We start from the raw sequence: 21,866 nt of genomic DNA, 5'->3' as shown, positions 1-21,866 counted from the left end.
GTACCGCGATAGTTGTTGTATATCGCGAGAGTTAATACGCGTGTCTGTGGAACTTGCGGGTAGCGGACGTATGGAAGGCGGTGCTTTTACATGACTCGTGTAACAAGTGTACCAGGAGGTCTTTCTTTACAGTTTTTGAAACACACAGTTCTATATATTTTTTTCTTCAAATAGTGAAGCTCCTATTTTAAAACCACATAAATAGATGATCAGATAATAGATTCAAGTAGAAAACGAGGGTCTGCGCCCCCTCAAAGAGCCCATCATGAAGCTGACGGACAATGTGCTGCGGAGCTTCAGGGTTGCAAAGGTTTTCCGAGAAAATTCAGACAAAATCAACTGTTTTGATTTCAGCTCAAACGGCGAAACCATTATTTCTAGCAGCGACGATGACTCCCTGGTTTTATACGATTGCCAGGAGGGAAAGTACGACATGCATCGAATTCATATTAATCGACAGTTTTTTTCCCCGAGTTGCCTGTTAGGGTAGGCCGACCCCTGTGCTGTAACTAAGATCTGCTCGGTTAGTACTAGTGAGGCCTACTGCGGTATGCAAATTCCTCGGGCTCGAGTTAAGACACGATCGAGAGTTTGTGCGGATGCAGGTCTGGGTTGTTAGCTTGGTAACAAAACTATCAATTGTATTTAATCGTATTTCCCACGAGCGTGTAGTTTGTATATTGTGGAGGTAGAATACATAACGATATTTAACAATTGTATGTGCTAGTCGAGGTTAGCACTATACGTTGCTGTTTTAACCGCCCGTATTATGATTGTTATTGGGATTTCAGAGGCTGTTGGCTTTGCTAGAAGTTTCTGTGCCAGCAATCTAACATGGTTCCTTAAATGTTTTTCCTCTCCATCCTGTGCTGGTCCAGACCCAAGCGGACCCTCTAGAGTAAGAAGTATGGAGTGGATCTGATCAGGTACACACATGCAGCCAACACCGTGGTCTACAGCTCCAACAAAATTGATGGTATGTTAGTGAGGCGATTTGTGATCAGTTGGCCTATATCTGTCGACAAGCAGTTGTCCATGTAACTCTGGCCTGGCACATTTCAGGAGTGTAATATTGTATGTATATAGAAGATTGTTCATGGGGATTTCCTGACAGGGTCTGACCGCTTTAATCTCAACCTGGGGCGGCCATGCTCACCCTGGTCTGAGGTAGTTGTTTGTACAGTTTGAGGGTCTGTGATTCTGCCCGATAAAGGAGCTAACTGTACAAGCCACTGCCTTGCCTAGGGTGTTGTCTACTCATCCGACCTGCCCATCGCCTCCAGGATCAGAAGCTCTACTTGCTCTCTAGTTGTCTATGGTGATGAACTGGAATGCTATGTGGTCTTCGGCCCATAACCCCATGCCTTTATGATAATTGCAGACACTATCTGGTACCTCTCCCTCCATGACAACAAGTACATCCGGTACTTCCCCGGACACAACAGAAGGTGAGGATTGAGACCGAGAAACCCATTATCTGAGGGGTAGTTTAGGCTACATTACTGTACTATTACTTGAGTATTGTTTTTTTTTTAACAGAGTTTGAGTTTATTTTATTTTTTACATTCATTAACGTTTCAGTAAAAGTGCCAGTTTTGGCCAGCCGGCTAATTTTCAACCGCAGTCCCTGGGCAGGTTATTAAAAATAATTACAATATAGACAATCATTGAGCAGTGAGCACACGCAGAGCAACATAGGACAAGCAAGATGTAGCATACAGACAGAGCAACATAGGACAAGCAAGACGTAGCATACAGACAGAGCAACATAGGACAAGCAAGACGTAGCATACAGACAGAGCAACATAGGACAAAAAGCAGCAAGACAAAATTCATAAAAGCAACAAAGTGTTTCCACACCTCACGAGCTACAGATATGGAAATCGGCAATAACCCGCTAGGGATTATGATCACAAGACGACAGGTGTTTCTCTCAAGGTAGATGTTTCTATACCTTTAACATGAATGTTTCAGAGTGATGGCTCTCTCCATGTCCCCTGTGGATGACACGTTTATCTCAGGATCTTTAGACAAGACTATGGGACCTGCGGTCTCTGAACTGCCAGGTGTGTTCCCTTACTCACTAGGTCTTAGAGGTTGACACGGCAAAATGATGTTGCCATGAAGCGGGACTGCAGATGTTGCGATGGACGAGATGCACATCTTTGCTTTCAGTCACACACAGTATCTGCACATGTGCATGAGTTCACTTCACACTTTTTACAATGTGGTAGCCACGGGACCAAAACAGCAGAGAAGTTGAACCTTGCGCTTCAAAGCTGTTTGCTTTCTACATCATATCGCAGAGTCTACCTTGACCACTCCTTGACATTGCAGATCAATTGACTCTAGATCAGGGATGTAAACTTGCCACTTTATGTGATATTCACCTTTTTGATCTCAATAGGTCATCCATGGGAATACTGTAGATCCGTTAAAGAAAGTGCATATAAAAGAGGCACAAACAAATCTTCTCCCTGGGAGAATCTCAATTGCATACTCCTCGCCTCCTTCTCAAAACCATTGGAGAAGGTTAGAGGGGTGGGACCTCTGGATATCTCATCCAATGGACTTTGAGGAGAGAGAACGCACGCAGTATACAATTGAGATTCATTAACGTTACCTTCTCTGGCGGCTGTGTCATCACGCACTCCACGCAACAAACTTTGTTCCCGGCTGGAAAATTTGGAATGCAACCTGTGTTCGAAATGATGCTGAGGTTATAGTTGATAAGAAGCAAATTATAGTTGCACGTATGTTTTAATAGCGCAAATGATTACACACACAGTTATTAACGTTAACTAGATACGTTAGTATTTAAGCTGGCAAGTGAACATTACCACCCGCCAATTTTTAAAATGTATTATTTCACCTTTATTTAACCAGGTAGGCCAGTTGAGTTACAATTGCGACCTGGACAAGATAGAGCAAAGCAGTGCGACACAAATGACAAAGTTACACATGGAATAAACAAACATACAGTCAATAACACAATAGAAAAGTCTATATACAGCGTGTGCAAATATAGTAAGTTTAGGGAGGTAAGGCAATAAATAACCCATAGTGGTGAAATAATTACAATTTAGCAATTAAACACTGGAATGATGGATGTGCAGAAGATGAATGTGCAAGTAGAGATTCTGGGGTGCAAAGGAGCAAAAAAATAATAACATGGGGATGAGGTAGTTGGGTGGGCTATTTACAGATAATAATGGGGTATGTTTCTCATATCAAAATGAATGACTGAACACAGAATGAATCCTTACGCATCGTACAAATAGAATCTCAGAGCGTGATGTCAGATATATATTAGAATGAGTGCTGCATCCAATAATATCACGTGTGACAGCAGTGAGCAGCCAGCTGCATCCCCCTAACCAGACATTAGTCTACTCAGCTGCTTCTCTCCAGCCCTGGTGGGAGGATATAGTGATAAGGGGGGTGGTTGAAATGAGTGAGGGGCACAATTTTTGGTGCTTCTTGCATTGGAAATGTATTGAATTATGCTTCTATCATGCTATACCACAATAAACACAGTTCAAATGACGAGACTCTGACCATTGAGTGCTTTTGAAGTGACAGGTCGGTGTGAAATCTGTAGTCCATCTATGCTGCACTGTATCAGCACATCAGACGGCTTCCTACACACTAAAGCAAGGCCGTTTTGGTAATAATATAGGCTAATGGGGCGACAGGTAGCCTATTGGTTGGGCCAGTAACCGGAAGGTTTTAGGATTGAATTCCTGAGCTGACAAGGTAAAAATCTGTTCTGCCCCTGAACAAGGCAGTTAACCCACTGTTCCCCGGGCGCCGATGTCGATTAAGGCAGCCCCCCGCACCTCTCTGATTCAGAGAGGTGGGGGGGTTGGGTTAAATGCGGAAGACACACTTCAGTTGAATAAGTTCAGTTGGACAACTGACTAGGTACTAGAGGTCGATCGATTATGATTTTTCATTATATGCAACGCAGGACAAGCTAGTTAACCTAGTAATATCTTCAACCATGTGTAGTTAACTAGTGATTATGTTAAGATTGCTTGTTTTTTAATAAGATAAGTTTAATGCTAGCTAGCAACTTACCTTGGCTCCTTGCTGCACTCGTATAACAGGTGGTCAGCCTGCCACGCAGTTTCCTTGTGGAGTGCAATGTAATCAGCGTCCAAAAATGGCGATTTAATGAAAACTTGAAATCGGCCAACCTCTACTGGAGTCCCCCCTTTCCCTACAAGATAGATGGGCTGTTTGTAATGGGTGAATTACCCTATATGAATACAGCCGTACACCCCGCTGTCTTACCAAAATAATGCAAACTAAATGCTGAAAGTAGTAGCCTTGTTATTCATGCATACAAACAAATACTATATAGCAGTCGAATGCAAACAGAACAAAGCAGCGGTACCAAGTAGACCTAGTAAACAAAATATTTGATGGATAAAGGAATGACACAATCTATATTTAGGCTAGTTGCGTTACCGTTGGAGATCCAGATAACCAGAACGCAGTGAGCTGCAGCCATGCTCAAATAGGCCTAAAGGCCTGGTTCAGACTTTGAAAATCATGCCGCTCATGAGTACAGCAACACGTTGTGATATGGCACAATACACTTCTGTGGATTACATTCGAACCCTGTAATCATTTAAGTAATGCCAGCCCACCATAAACATGTTTCCAGAGTATTGAGATTGTTCAAATATGTACTTGTTATTCCCTGAAAATATTCAAATTATATGCACAAAAGAAGTAATTTTTAGAGCCTTGCCAGTTTGCATCCCTGTTCTAGATGTAGTGTTGCGCTGGATTAAATGTATTTCCTGTGACTGTCTCTGTCACTACCAGGGCCTGATGCACCTCCAGGGGAAGCCAGTTTGCTCCTTTGATCCTGAGGGTCTGATTTTTGCTGCTGGTGTGAACTCTGAGATGGTCAAATTGTACGACCTGCGATCCTTTGACAAGGTAACAGTAGTTTTCAGGGCTTTCTGTTTTATAGTTGTATGTGTATTGAGAGCTGTGAATGCAGGTCAGTGGTAGATGGTTGTCTTCAGAGTAACTGTTCTTGTTGGCTTCTCTATAGGGTCCTTTTGCTACCTTTAAGCTACAGTACGACCGTACATGTGAGTGGACAGGACTCAAGTTCAGCAATGATGGGAAGCTCATCCTTGTCTCAACCAATGGGGGTGCTCTCCGCCTCCTCGATGCCTTCAAGGGCGCTGTGATGCATTCCTTTGGGGTGAGAGATAATACGCATTCATGCGGCCACTTAAAACCTAGATGACTCTGTTAGATACTTAATGCAAAGACTCTTGAACTGACATACATTTCACAACAAGAGCAAGTTGCTCAAGAAGTAAATGATAGGCCTATACTTATAGACACTCCTTTATCCTACAGGGCTACAACAACAGTAAAGCTGTGACGCTGGAGGCCTTCACTCCTGACTCTCAGTTTATTATGATCGTGAGGTAACAGGCTCTATGTTCTGTAAAGTAAGACATGAAAGTTCCAATTGTCTTCTTATTCTACCATAGAACAATTTGGTAGTAATTATTTGAAACTGCTAATTTCACCTAACCTTGAAACATTATACCCACTAAAACAGTAGTTAAGCTTCCTCTTGTTTTTCCATGGTCTGACGCTGGTTGTGTCTCAGGCTCTGAGGATGAGAAGATCCACATGTGGAATGCAGAGAGTGGGATGAAGGTGGCTGGTCTGAATGGGAAGATCCACATGTGGAATGCAGAGAGTGGGATGAAGGTGGCTGGTCTGGATGAGAAGATCCACATGTGGAATGCAGAGAGTGGGATGAAGGTGGCTGGTCTGGATGAGAAGCTCCACATGTGGAATGCAGAGAGTGGGATGAAGGTAGCTGGTCTGGATGAGAAGATCCACATGTGGGATGAAAGTGGCTGGTCTGGATGAGAAGATCCACATGTGGAATGCAGAGAGTGGGATGAAGGTGGCTGGTCTGGATGAGAAGATCCACATGTGGAATGCAGAGAGTGGGATGAAGGTGGCTGGTCTGGATGGGAAGCACACGGGTCCCGTCACCTGCCTTCAGTTCAACCCCAAATTCATGACTTTTTCTAGTGCCTGTTCAAACATGGTAAGATTAGTTATGTTGAAAACACACAATCTCACATACAGAATGCTCAGTAAATCTGTTTTGTCCTCTGCAGGCATTCTGGCTCCCCACTATTGATGATTGATTAAGAGAGTGAGATGCTATGGAAGCCACAGGCAACGTGAGATCCTATTTAAAACCAGCAGGCGTCAGCACATCCAGCTCTTTGTGTGTGTGTGTGTTGCAAATTCAAGTTGATTGTAAATATGTAGAACTTCAGGAATATAAATGGTCAGATTTGTGTTCTTTTTATACTTGTAACATTAAATGTTTTATTTTTTAACAAGTGTTGGACTTCTATGTGTGTCTTCCTAATCAGAGGTTGTTTACCTACACCCAGTCAGTGAACCACACGGCATCATTAGCACTAGCAGGCTAGTCTAACCTAGTCTAGGACAGCTGGGGTGTATTTGTTCAGACCAAGACCGTTGCAAATCGTTTTGCAACAGACTACTCCAAACTGAAATTGTTTTAGCAAGAAAAGAGTTTCAATTGGACAAATTTGGATATGTCCCTACCCGTTTGGTTCCTAGTGAATACACCCCTGGTGATTTATAATGTACTACCACAGTGCATTCCTAATATGAAGTTTGTTTGTAGACTTTGTCTCAACGGACAGGTTAATATCAACAGGAGGGTGTGTTCAGCTGGTGAAGTGTTATCTGTGTCTATGCCTAACCTCTGTTAACACAATCTTATGGTCACACATTATCAAAGATTATCTGTTATATTGACAAGATTGTCGCATGACCGCTCTAACAATGGAAATACACATCCTCAAAAATGTAAGGCATGCGGGACGATGCGAGGTCAGGTGGGACCATTTTAGCCAATGAAAGGGCAGACGTTGTTGCCGAAATGCAATGTGCATCCACTTATTTCTTTCGTAACAACCTAACAATTATTATGAAACGTATATTGAAGAAGCTTCACCGAGGCTCATGTGCAATTACATTTGTTGTTGAACAAATTAGAATTCCTCTGGTTTTATTTTCGTGGGAAGATTTTGGACGGAGTAAACCCTTTTCCTCTGACGACCAATAGCTCTTCCCGAACACCTCAATACTTGGATCAATTATGACAAGGCAAGCAGGAACATGGGAATGATTGACCAACCAAGTCAGGCAGGGATCCCTTGCAAAAGAGACTGGTCTCAATGGGATTCCCTGTCTAAATAAAGGTTAACATGCATTTAATGAAGATGGAAATACGTCAAGGTGTGAATCAACAAGTAAGCACGTCTCCACAGTTTAATTCACCCTCTCGTGATAAAACCATAATATTTACTTGAAACTGCATTACCACTGTCTTCTTGGAAAGGAGCATGTCTACCCCTGAACAAGGTCAATTGGCAGCAATACTCTGAAACCTGCTGCTTGAAGTCACAGATGACAATTTAGTTAAAGTTATGTGCAACAAACTAGGAAGAGGTCAGTGATTGAAGCAGTCATGCTATTCTTGGAAAGTGAGAAATTACAATTTACAATGAATGCAAAAAGGTGCTTGAGGTTCCTAATTTTAGAATTGCATTAGCGGGAATGGTAGTCTGAGGCATTTCAGGGAATTCAAACGTAGAGTTCTTGAAATAGATTCTAACAGTGGGCCAGTTTCTCAGAATATTGAATTAGGATGAAAATGTTCCTGTGTTTTTATTACTGTGTCCCTAATTAGATGTTGTCAACCACTGACAGTGATAGTAGCTCACTACAACCAAGTTATCTTCACAAAAAGATAAATCTATATTCATAATTTATAACTAATTACTTCTATTCAGATCAAAAAATAGTCCATGAAGTACATGCTGTCAATGTTCCTAAGAAAAATATATTGTCAAATAAATCTGTCATAGTCTACAGTGGATTATATTACATCTACATTCTTATAGTTTGGTTTCGTTTTGACTTTTGTTTGATATGCCAACACAAAATCCTTCCTGGCTCGTTCAAGAGACAAGCGTGTGCGAGTTTGCTAGACTAGTGGAGGATGTCTAGTTAAATCCTAATTGCACGCACAAAATATCCAGACAAAAGTTAACAATTATGGGAAAACAGAATCCAATTGATGAACAGGATTTCACTCAACACATGAGTGTTTTGATCTGGATTAAAAACATTTAAAAAACTGTTCCCTGGACATACAGTAATAGCACATAAACTGGGATTGAATGCAGTTGATACTCATTGTGCAAGAAGCATGGGATTGATGTATGATCTGAATTATTTTCGGTATTAGACAAACACACCATCGAATGACCTGCAGCAGCTGAACTCAGGTAATCTGTTTATGTCACAGGGGCCATATAGATTTTTTACCAAGGCCTTTGGTCTAATTCACCATCTCATTCTCTTAGATAAACTAAAATGCTTGGGTTTGCACAAAGGCCTTGGAATTGGTTTTCTGAGTAATAATTGAAATCAGAGTTTAAAAAAAGAGGCCATTAAGTTCAATCACTTGATGCTGCTAGGTTCAATACTTGGACCATTGTTATTCTTCATTGTTGGTAACTGCATTAACACAAATGTTCCCTTGTGACAGACTGTGTGCCGTACACGTCCATTAAACACATATCTCTGCAGTCTTTGTCAATAGTCCTCCATTTACTTATCTCCACCACTGAACAGTGCACCAAATTACATTCAAATATTGTTGAAAACAGATTAACAGAAATGTCACTTGGTCAGGGGCTCAGGTGAGTGTGGTTTTAAGGTTTTCCGGTCACTAGTTTGTCTCTCAAGCAGACCCTGGGGGTGGGGAGGAAGATGGACAGGCAGGACAGTCAGTATCAGCTACATTTGGGAGAGAGGGGATTAGGTTGCCTCTCTGAACACACATGATCCTGCTGTAGTTACGCTAGCTGTGTCCTAGTCATACTGTCACACTCACTCAGACCAGTGCTTAGTCATACTGGCTTTATCAGTGCAGTTATTGCTGCAGGTTACCCCATTGTGTGTCTTTTTTTGGCTGGGCTAAATCTCCATCATCTGCTCTGGTACTTGGCTTGGCTCTACCGTCTCTGTCTCTCAACACCCTTCCCCCCTACAGCACACGACGGGTGGGACATACTTTGTGCTGAACTGCCATGTTTCTGGTTCTCGTTGTGACGCCAGAACTAGGGGAGTCCTTGGCCAGGGCAAGGGGTGGAGCTATCCACCTCATCCAGGACGGTGAGTGACCCAGGGGACAGCGGTGTAGTCAGGTTGCAGGGGCAGGAGGGATCTAGGACGGGAGGGTCTTGGTAAGGCAGCGCAACAACATTTATATGAATTTGATGTCTTGAATGATTTATCCTGAATTGCCAGTGTTATGTGATTAAACTGATATTAACTGTGTGTTTTGTATGATGATGTGTGTATTTGTGAAAGTGTGTGTGAGTTATCCATGTTGTTCGCTGTTCTGCTGTTCAGTCACTTGATTGTGTGTATGATGCTGGTGGAGATGTCATTGAGTTGAATAAAAACAAATATTTCACAATGTGTTTGGTCAGATGATGCATTCAGTCTGTTGAAAGGGATTGCAAGAGAGACTGACTGCTTTCCTCAACTTTGTGATGGTGGGCAAGTTGTCAAGGTTTACAGTGCCTTGCAAAAGTATTCAGACATTTTATTGTGTTACAAAGTGGGATTAAAATGGATTGAATTGTCATTTTTTTGTCAACAATCGACACAAAATACTCTGTAATGTCAAAGTGGAAGAAAACTTGCAATATTTTTAAAAGATTAATTAAAATGTAATAACTAAAATATAGTCGTTGCTTAAGTATTCAGCTCCTTGAGTCAATACTTTAGAAACAAATCAAATCAAATTGTATTTGTCACATCTGCCAAATACAACATGTTTAGACCTTACAGTGAAATGCTTACTTACTTACAAACACTTTTGGCATCGATTACAACTGTGAGTCTTCTTGGGCAAGTCTCTAAGAGCTTTGCACACCTGGATTGTGGAATATTTGCCCATTATTCTTTTCAAAATTCTTCAAGCTCTGTCAAGATGTTGGGGATCATGGCTAGACAGCAATTTTCAAAACTTGCCATATATTTTCAAGCAGATTTAAGTAATACCTGTAACTTGGGCACTCAGGAACATTCACTGTTTCTTAGTAAGCAACTCCAGTGTAGATTTGGCCTTGTGTTGTAAGTTATTGTCCTGCTCATAGGTGAATTCCTCTCCCAGTCTCTGGTGTAAAGCAGACTGAAGCAGGTTTTCCTCTAGGATTTTGCTTACAGTAGCCTCATTTCATTGATATTTATCCTGAAAAACTCCCCAGTATTTGCCAATGTCAAGTATAACCATAACATGATGCAGCCACCACCATGCTTGAAAATAAGGAGGCAGTTACTCAGTGATGTGTTGTGTTGGATTTTCCCCAAACATGAGGCTTCACATTTAGGCCAAAAAGTTTATTCCTTTGGTGTGTTATTTTGCAGTATTACTTTAGTGCCTTGTTGTTGTAATATTTGTATTCTGTATATTTGAATTCTCTTCACTCTCTCATTTAGGTCATTATTGTGAGTCACTACAGTGTTGTTGATCCATCCTCAGTTTTCTACCATCACAGGCAATGAACTCTATAGCTGATTTAAAATCACTAATGGCCTCATGGTAACATCCCTGAGCAGTTTCATTCCTGTCCTGCAGCTTAGTTCAGAAGGACGACTGTATCTTTGATGTGTCTGGGTGGTTTAATACATCATCCACAGCATAATTATTAACTTGACCATGCTTTAAAGAGATATTCAATGTCTGATTTGTTATTGCTACCCATCTACCAATCACTGCCCTTCTTTTTGAGACTTTCAAAAAGCACCCTGGTCTTTGTAGTTTAATCTGTGTGTGACTTTCAATACTTGAATAAGGGACCTTACGGATGTTGTATGTGTGTGGGACAAAGGAAGGGTTAGTCATTCAAAAATCACTCTTCACAAAGAGTGAGTCCATGTAATTTGTGTGGTATTTTTTAAACCAAATTTTACTCCTGATCTAATTTAGGCTTGCGTCAACAAAGGGTCTGAATACTTACGCAAATACTTTATTTTAGTTCAGAATAGTTTTTATCAAAAATAAAACTTGGATTTTTCTTTCACTTTGACATTACAGAGTATTTTGTGTAGATTGTTGACAAAAAAAAGTCAATTCAATCCATTTTAATCCCACTTTGTAACACAATAAAATGTGAAGAAATCCAAGGGGTCTGAATACTTTTGCAAGGCACTGTATATGATCCAGTTGAGAGATCAAGTTACGTTAAACTCCCATTCAGAAGGGTTAGTGGAAAATATAATCTGAGTCCTCACTGGGCTCACTGTCTAATGATACTCATCATGACAAAACCTGACTGTTGATTGCACCTTATGAGTCGCTAACAGCACCTGTAGCAGAAACTCACTTTAGTCAGGTAACATAACATGATTAGGTGCAAGGGGGCTTCTTATTTTCTGATAGTCCTTTCAGGGTAGCTTTTCAGTATAAAAAACCACAACAATAAGCAGCCAGTTACATGCATGAAACCACTGTGGAGATGTTGATCCAGGTGTCAGGCATAACACTCAAATGGCCAGATCTCTCGCACACTGTGATGTTCATAGGTCCATCCATGAGCTGTCACACAAAATAAGTCTAAGATTCATTTGACATGATGATTTATTTTCCTCTATGTGCCAGACTATGCATGTGTGAAACATACCACGAGACAACAGGTTGGCCTGTGAGGTTATACAGATATTTAATGAAGTACATCTGGGATGTTTACATATTTTTTTAGGACATCTTGTGGGCCTACTGATGCACTGTCTGGTCCATCAGTCAAACTGTAAATATCTGAGACTATGACTGATATGGGTGTGGAGTCTGGCTCGAGTTGGACTGTCTCTGGGTAGTTTACGGGGTTGTGTCTAGTCTGATGTCTGGGCCTATCTCCAGGTGGTGTATAGACCAACAGTTGGGCAAGTATGCAGATGGGGTACAGTTGTCCTGTCTAAAGTTTCTCTGGACTGTTTTTTAAAGTATGTTTGAGGTCTCCTGTCTGTCTCCTGCTTTTTGGGCCTGTCACTGCGCTATTGAGCTATTTGGAGCTGTGTGTGTGGGCACTTCATGTGTTGATCATCTGTCTGTGATTGGACTTTATGTTGTTGCAGAATTCTATGCAAGTGTGTGTGTGCATCTCATCTGTGACCTCATTTTTTAGACCTGGTAATTAGTGATCTATTTCTAGTAAATAACACCAATGTGTCATTTTAAACACAGCGTCTCCGCTGTTGTCATGCATGCCAAAGTTAGTGACCCTGGATCATTTGACAACGTTCTTTTCTGATCTTGTCAATATTATTGAGAGAGAATTAGCTGAGTGCACAATCAAGGACTGCCATGTAGGCTACTGTCAATCATTGACAGGCTCAACTCATTAAATGGTCCCTATACACCAGTGAGATGAATAGGTCCCGAGACCTGATGAATACTTCATTGATGTGTTGAGACTCATTTAAGCCAAGCACAAGAGTAGGGGAAAGATAAGCCACAGAAGAGGCTTCAGTGCATGGAGTAAAAGAGATGAAAAATGATATCACTGCAAAAAGAAGAGCATTGGCTGGACTACAGTGGCTTCGGGGGACAGAGAAGGTGTTTTTGCGTGTGTGTAAAGGACGTCACGCTACTTGCTTAGCCAGTACCACTTCCTTCTGATTCGGCTCACACCAAGACTCAAACCCAGGACTCTCTAGCACACATGACCGTCTTCCTTAAGCATCTCATCAGTCTGTGCCATACAAAAAGTTAGCTATTCAGTGGCGACACTTCAGGCTGAGGAGTAAGTTTCACACATCACCATGTGCTACGTTTACCCCTCAAACTTACTCAACAACGTGCTACTGTAGATCTGAGACAATTGGCACCACTGTAAAGGATGTCACGCTGCTTGCTTAGCACAACTTCCTCCTGATTAGGCTCACACCGAGGCTTGAACCCAAAACCTCTGCTTTGCTAGCACATGTGACCACCCTCCCAAAGCATCTTTACCAGTCAGCGCCACATGAAAAGCTAGCTATTCAGTGTGACAATCCCCACCTGCGTGTATGTGTAGCTGAGTAATAATGTTTAAAGCATGGGTCAAGGTGTGTAACGAGTTGTACTCTGTTTTTCAGAGTAGCTGGTGCTGGGGACATTCAGAGAGCTGGGACAGAGCTGGGACCATGACTATGACCAGTTCCTACTTCCTCTGCTGGACGACAAGGAGCCCTGCTACATACTATACCACCTCAACTCCCAGAACGCACAGGGATACGAATGGATATTCATCTCCTGGTCTCCTGACCAATCTCCAATATGTGTAACTGTGCAACCAAGGTTATTATAGTACATGAAAACTGACACTAAAAAAGGTACAATAATTGAAAAACAATTTAGTAAACTGAAATAAAGAATGTAAACTAAAAACATAAAAAAACGAAGACTATACTGAAACTATTATCTTTGAAAGCAAAACTAAATTAAATTAAATAAAAACCTTCATAAATTTAGTTTAGTTTTAGTTTCTTCTAAACTTTGGTTAAACATCGAATGGAGTTTTCGAGCTTCTGAATCTAGTGGGTAAATGTTGCCAGTGGATGTCGATGTTTCAAATGAGCCCTGCTTGTGCATCACTATCCCTAGCTATCACTAGCTAACAGGGAAGAAATCTTAGGTTGAGCACGAAGCATGACTGGGCCAAGCTAGAACAGCTTCTGAAGTTGTTGGAGCCATTCGTAATCCTCACCGACCAACTTCAATCTGACAGCCAGTCGCTGTCTGATGTGGTGCTGTGTCTTCTCAACCTTGAGGCACACTTGCATTCAACTTATGTTGCAAAATAGTTGGCACAGGTCCTCCTGAAGTCACTGCATGAGCGCTTCGCATGCATACTGAATTCTCTGGCAGCCAACTTTTATTCAAGCCCTGCAGCAGCTTGCCTGATGGACCAAAGTGTGTCTCTGGCACTTCGCTCAACAGAGATGTAGCCACTGATGAGGGAAGCAGAGTCTTTTGTACATCAGCAAATCAGATAGTACAGCCGTGAAGCAGCAGGGTCCCAGGAAGATGCAAGCACGATGACTCGTGCTAGCATCTTGACCGCAGTGCTTCAGAACAATATCTTCCTCACATCAAAGATTGTGTCTGAGGTCACTGTCCGGGTAGCAACAGACTAGCACAGTATGAGTCATAATATCCATAAAACCTAGTGGTCAAACATGGAAATGGTTCCAACCATTTTTCCACAATTCATTTTTTCCATGTTTTGTGTAGATTTAGCCTGGCTTGACGTTACTATAATCATGTAAATCTCTCTAACACAAGGTGACTTTTATCAATATATTCACCTGTATTTACCCCAAAAAAATGAAATTCGACTTAGCTGCTAATGTGGCCCGTGTGAGCTGGGGAAATACCTGGAAAAGGTAAAGGGTGACATGTTTACAGAGTCACCTCTCTAGTTCTGTCAGACAAGGATGGCTGTTTATCCAAAGCTGTGCCCTGTGGCACTGGATCTGGTTTACGCCCCTGCATCCCAAGCGTTCATAGAGACAATATTCTCTTTCCGTGGACAACTGGTTTCTCAGGATTGAGAAACCAAATGACCACCTCTCTGGAATGCAGAAGATAAACCAGAAAATCCTGTTTGGTTGAACGGAAACACACACACGCTGGCTAGCTGTGAACTGATAGATTTGTGAAGCAATGTTGTATTGCTTATGTTTTTGCTGTTGTTGCCGCTGTTTTCATTAACCCTATTTGAAGGAGTTAGTCAGTGATATATGTCAAATCAAATCACATTTTATTTGTCACATGCTTGTAAACAACAGGTGTAGACTAATAGTGAAATTAATACTTATGGGCCCTTCCCAACAATGCAGAGAGAAAAATAATAACACAAGGACTAAATACACATTGAGTAACGATAACTTGACTATATACACAGGGTACCAGTACAGAGTCGATGTGCAGGGGTACGAGTTAATTGAGGTAGATGTGTACATATAGGTAGGGATAAAGTGACTAGGCAGCAGGATAGATAATAAAAAGTAGCAGCAGGGTATGTGATGAGTCAAAAGAGTTAGTGCAAAAAGGGTCAATGCAGATAGTCCGGGTAGCAACAGACTAGCACAGTATGAGTCATAATACCCATAAAACCTAGTGGTCAAACATGGAAATGGTTCCAATCGTTTTTCCACCATTCATTTTTTTCCATAGAAGATTTTAAAATGACTTAAAATAAGGTCTGTGTTTTGTGTAGATTTAGCCTGGCTTGAAGTTGTTATAACCATGTAAATCTCTCTAACACAAGGTGACTTTTATCAATATATTCACCTGTATTTACCCCCAAAAATTGAAATTCTACTTAGCTGCTAATGTGGCTATCCTAAAGAACTACAAATGTCATGATGATCTAGATGAGTCTGCCAAATCGAGGCAAAGGTAAGAACCTCTGGATTAACTATCTAATGTTCGCTAAATGTAGTTATAAATAAATTGACAAAATGTCTTTAAATGGACAATTCTGTGAACTGTCTTGTGCAAGTTTTACAAGGTTATCAGAACGTCACGCCAGGGTAAGTCTAAACAGCCCTTATTTTAAGTGTTCAAAAAAAATAAATGAAAATGAATGGTGGAAAAACGATTGGAACCATTTCCCTGTTTGACCGCTAGTTTTTATTGGTATTATGACACCTCCACTGTGGGGCTCTATTGGTTAACTATTTAGCAGTCTTATGGCTTGGGGGTAGAAGCTGTTCAGGGTCCTGTTGGTTCTAGACTTGGTGCATCGGTACCGCTTGCCATGCGGTGGCAGAGAGAACACTCTATGACTTAGGTGGCTGCAGTATTTGAAAAATGCTATACCACCTGGTAGAGGTCCTAGATGGCAGGGAGCTCGGCCAAGGTGATGTCCTGTACGCACTACCCTCTGTAGTGCCTTGCGGTCGGATGCCAAGCAGTTGATAGAGCCAGTCAAGATGCTCTCAATGGTGCAGCTTTTGAACTTTTTGAGGATCTGAGGGCCAAATCTTTTCAGCCTCCTGAGGGGAAAGAGGCGTTGCCGTGCCTTCTTCACTACTGTGTTGGTGTGTGTGGACCATGTTAATTCCTTAGTGATGTGGACAACGAGGAACTTGAAGCTCTCAACCCGCTCCACTACAACCCTGTCGATATGAATGGGGGCGTGCTCGGCCCTCCATTTCCTGTAGTCCCCAATCAGGTCCATTGTCTTACTGACGTTGAGGAAGAGGTTGTTATTCTGGCACCACACTGCCAGGTCTCTGACCTCCTCCTCCCTATAGGCTGTCTCATTGTCGTCAGTGATCAGACCTACCACTGTCGTGTCATCGGCAAACTTAATGATGGTGTTGGAGTCGTGCACAGCCACACAGTCGTGGGCGAACATGGCCCACTCCGCTACAGCCCCGTCGATGTGGATGGGGGCCTGCTGGATGGGGGCCTGCTGGATGGGGGCCTGCTACATAAACATAACATGTCAAATGTGCCATGACCTCATTTGTTGTTTTTTCCTCTCTCTTTCTGTCAGATAAAGGTACTTTCACTAAAGGTAAAAAAGCATTTGATTGGTGTAAACATGGGCAAGAGAGTTTCCTTCCACCATATTTCTTGCACCAGTCTTGGCGCTTATCCTTTAAATCCAAGTCAAATTAGGATTGATTTATAATTTAAACCTAACCAAACCTATGTAATGGCCATGGAATTGAATGACGTCCTCTAGTTGTGTTAGCATGGGCAGCTCCATTGAGGATTCACCATTTTGATTTAGTCGACCTCCACCTTCATTGGCTGATCCCTCCTGATAATCCAGTTGGCATGACCTGATGACCCGGTTGGAGTCATGATAGTGTAGCTGGGTCAGCAGGAGGGATCAAACAATGTATTTTACTCGTGAAGAAGAAAATTGACCATTTCAAGATAGAGATGGCCTCAATGGAGCTGCCCATGCTTTCAAAGACGCCATCATGACACAGATAGAGATGTGTTATTTCTTTTCAAGTCTATGGTCCTGGCCAATGTATTACTACCCCCCAGTAGGAAGAAGGGACAGCCCCCCCAAAATAACTATATAGGCCTACAATGCATAATAGGCTCTCATGTATAGGCTACATCCTGTCCCTAACACTAAAACTAAATAATATAAAAACAAAATAGAAATGTTTTTATCAAACTGAAAGGAAATGAAAACTAGCAAATCAAGTCTGAAAACGAACTGAAACTAAACAGAATATCAAGTTAAATCTCAAATGAATAGAAATAAAAATGAATATTAAATCACACAACTATAATAACCTTGTGTGCAACACACACATACTCTCATGTTCACAGCAAACACATTTAGCTCAGATCCATGTCTCATTCACCCATTCATGTTCACTACAGGTGAGAGAGAAGATGCTGAATGCTGCCACCCGTGACACAGTGAAGAAGGAGTTTGGTGGTGGTCATGTGAAGGATGAGATGTTTGGCACAGAGGAGGTACAGTAGAAGCCATTTTTTAAAACCGATGTACTCTGGTTATTCTTTCACCTGACTAATGATGAGGTTAGACCTGTTGGTTCTCAGCCTTCCCTAAATGGCTGACCTCTTATTTGCTCTCACTAGGAGGACATCTGTCTGGAGGGGTATCAGCGACATATGTCCACCAGCTCCGGCCCTGCCCCACTCACAGCTGCTGAACAGGAGTTGCAGAGAATTAAAATCAACGACGTGAGACGACAAGCATCGACTAGGTTAATTAACCGGCATCGTGCAGGTAAATTATTATTGCATGTGTGTACGTGTGTTTTTACATACTGAGGACAGAATGGTGGAATCCCTCATCAACTAAGATAAGGAGGGTCACACATTTACCTCAACTAATGACCATGCATTCTACATTAACCCTGCATGACTGACAACTGGGAAACAGTAACACTGGTTTGACCCCAACAATTCTAATGTATCACTTAAAAATGTAGAAAATATTTGTAAACTAAATTCAAGGTAATCATTATTCGAGGGGAATGAATAACACTAGCCTCCTCTGTGAACAGCAGTCACTGGCACTGTCTAGACTAGAGAGAGAGAGAGAGCATAGAACATGTCCATAAATGTGTCTGTGCAGATTGCACAGCTGCGTGTGGTGTATTTACCTGTGTGAACACAATATATACTATTTAGTTAGAAATGTTATTCTGCATTTTCTTGTAAAGGGATACTTGTTTTGTTTTTTTGGCAATGAAGCCCTTTATCTACTTCCCCAGAGTCAGATGAACTTGTGGAAACCATTTTTATGTCTCTGAGTACAGTTTGAAGGAAGTTGCTAACTAGAGCTAGCACAATTGCTAGTTAGCATTGGCTAATGAAACTACTTCTAACATCCTTCATACTGGACACAGAGGCATTAAAATGGTATCCACGAGTTCATCTGACTCCGGGGAAGTAGATTAATTTCCAAAAACCTGTAGTATCACTTTAAGTAATAATGTATTGTGTCTGTGTATATGCTGCCCCCATCAGGTGAAAACAAAGACCAGTGTAGAGAGTAAGAGCCAAACACTGCGGGGCCTTGCGGGTTCTACAACAACTTGCACAGAAACACATCAACTACATTCAGCTGGTGAGCCATATAGAAATGCCATTAGCCAACCAAATACAAACGATTGATATCTCTGGCGGCCACAATCTCAGCGATAATAGCCATGTATTCTGACCCAAGGCACACTGCCTGAGCCATACACAGTCATCTCAGTGGTAGCTGTGTAATATGTGTGTGTTGCAGAAGTTGGACACAGATAAAGAAATGATAGAGCTGGTTCATTCCGACCCGACAGAGGCCCATGAGCTGCCTTATAGGGTTCCACGGATACGCCCTGACACCTCTTCTACCCTCTATAAACACTCCCATGAAGGGGATTACTTGGAATCTGTGGGTCAGTCTCAGTCATTGATTTTCTGCCCTGATCATTCTACTCTCTCTCTCTCCCTTCATTCAGTGAAATAAAAATACAATGGTGCACTATTATAATATCATAAATACTGAACCAAGAGTAGCAGGTCCAACCAACCTCTTTCACTTCCTCTCAGCGTTCATCTACTCCATGCCAGGTTACAGCTGTAGCATTAAAGAGCGGATGCTGTACTCCAGTTGTAAGGGTCGACTGCTGGATGAGGTGGAGAAAGATTACCAATCTGGAGGTTGCTTCGAAGGTAATCCGCCGAAATTCAGATATTGCATACACAATGTGGTCTTTGTGTTTTTACAATATTGCTCTGTGCCTGAGTGGAAGTGCACATTTACTCTGTGTTATTACTTTGTTATTGTAGTTACTTTGTGTTATTGTATTTACTCTTTAATTGTATTTACACTGTGTTATTGTATTTACTCTGTTGCTACTCTGTGCTATTGTGTTTACTATGTGTTATTGTATTTACTCAGTGTTATTGTATTTACTCAATGTTATTGTATTTACTCAATGTTATTGTATTTACTCTGTTATAATATTTACTATGCGTTATTACTGGGAATTATTGTATTTACTGTGTGTCATTGTATTTACTCTGTATTATTACTCTGTGTTACTGTGTTTACTCTGTGTATTGTATTTACTGTGTGTTATTAATCTGCATATTGTATTTACTCTGTGTTATTGTATCAACTCTGTGTATTTACTCTGTTTTATTGTGTTTGTGTGCAGATGGAAATTGACAATGTGGATGAGTTGACAGAGGAGTTCCTGTATGATGTGGTTCATCCTAAGCAGCATGCCTTCCAGCAGGCCTTCGCCAAACCTTGTGGCCCAGCAGGGAAGAAAGGCAGTAAGCGCCTCATCAAGGGTCCAGCGGATGGGGAGGGCAGGCTGGAGAGTTAGAGAGAGGGAAAGAGCTTTGTCATCACCCCAGCCCAAGCCATCCCCAGCCCTGCCCTCAATCCTCATCCTCCTGTTGCCACGCCATCTGGCAGCTTGTTTGGCCACGAGGAAGGAAAAGGAGAAGAACATGGACAGATTTCTCCTGTCATTTTTATTTTTACCTCCCTTTGCTTGTAATTACTGTACATGCTATTCATGAACATCAACTCTTAAAAATAGGATTGAAACAATTGAAATTGTTCACTAAGTAGTAGTAACTATTCTGTTTCATTTGTTCCGGGGGAGAAGGGGAACGCACCTTGGGAGTGTTTAGGCAAGAGGCCTGCGGGCACACAACTCGTATTTAATCTGTCTATGCACACTAGGTAATACCCCCTGGTATTTTGGTTAGCGAGCCAGTTGGTGCTAAAGGTTAGGTAAGTAGTGGGAAGGTAGGAGAGGGGACTCTTTAACTTACTTACTTTGGTTCCGTCCAGCCCCTTTTCCCCCACCTTACCGTGTTTTAAGGAATAATCAATTCCCTGTAACGGTATTTTTCTCTGCCTCTGTCTTTCACCACACCTACTATCGCACTCTTTTTTTTTTCACTCCGCGGGGAGTTGAGATGTAGCAGGGTGTTGTGTTCCCTCCAAGGGGCATATGTCACACACACACACACACACACACACACACACAGACACAGACAGATGGACTGACAAACATGAAAGACCAATGGATGGTCTTACAGATGCCTCAGCCAAATTTCTCTATTGCAAATGTCACATAGATCTACAGAAGAAGCCTGTCCATAGGGTTAAAAAATTCAGGTAACTTTCCCCAAATTCCCAATTTTTTTTCCCCTTGGAAATCCTGGTTAGAGGTTTCCTGGATTTCCTGCTTATTCCCTCGTGACTCCAGGAATCTTCCAACCAGTTTTTCTGGAAAACCAGGGCATTTGTGGAATATTACTGGATTTTTGCAACCCTAGTTATCCATACCTTGCCTGTTGTCACTAAATGTTTTGCATCAAACATATTTGTAAAAACAGATGATAATGAGATGAATTCTAAATGAAATGTAGATGTTTTTCAGTATGTTTGGTCTTTTTCTTATCACTGAAATGATAAGTTAAAAAAAACTGCATGGGACCGATGATGCATCATTACAAGAGAGCCTCTTGTGGCAGCTATTAAAGGACACACAGAGGGGACAGGGAGGACACTTCTAACTAGACTACTGTAGGCTGCACCCCTGACTGGCCTGTTGAGGAAGCAAATGACCATGTTTTAACATAAGCACAGATTGTCAATATGCGCTGGCAGCCATGCATAAATACCACAGAGCTTAGAGCCTGTTAAGTAAGATCTGCAAGGAATTCCTTAATTTAAATAGCGAGGAGCCTAATAGCCCACATGCCTTTGAGAGCAGGTTAATTAAAACATCTGACACTTTTTACACGTGTAGACTAACATAAGGTAAAGGCACCCCAAAAATCCATATCTATTGACATATTACACAACATTTCTTCAACAGTGTATTGTCATTTAATACTGGTCCCACACACAGTTCCAGTTTAGTACTGCTATGGGCCTGATTCAATCATCAAGCCCTTGATTAATTGAAGCAGGTTTATTACTGCTGGTCAGAGACAAAAGCTTGTACAACCGTGTGTTTCCAGCCAGGTCAGCCCAGCTGGAAGACGAATTCAATAACCTTTCCAACAGTTTGTTTCAAAGCTTGCCTTACTCTACTGAACAAGTCTGTCACAAACAACGAGCCATTTGAGTGGCAAATTAATGTTAGGCCACCACACCAGACCTAACATCACATTTTGTGCATCAAAGCTGGGACCGAGAGACTGAAAAACAGCTTCTATCTCAAGGCCATCAGACTGT

At 41.7% G+C, this 21,866-nt stretch overlaps 1 pseudogene; it reads left to right on the top strand.

The window, feature by feature from the left end:
• The first annotated feature begins 54 nt into the window (after positions 1-54).
• LOC112247317 lies at positions 55-21,058 on the top strand (annotated as a pseudogene).
• Positions 21,059-21,866: the final 808 nt, after the last annotated feature.

The sequence above is a fragment of the Oncorhynchus tshawytscha genome, linkage group LG02 (assembly GCF_018296145.1).
Source record: "Oncorhynchus tshawytscha isolate Ot180627B linkage group LG02, Otsh_v2.0, whole genome shotgun sequence".
Taxonomy (NCBI): domain Eukaryota; kingdom Metazoa; phylum Chordata; class Actinopteri; order Salmoniformes; family Salmonidae; genus Oncorhynchus; species Oncorhynchus tshawytscha.
Note: the sequence above shows the minus strand (reverse complement) of the source record. Positions and strands in the feature narration are given on the sequence as shown.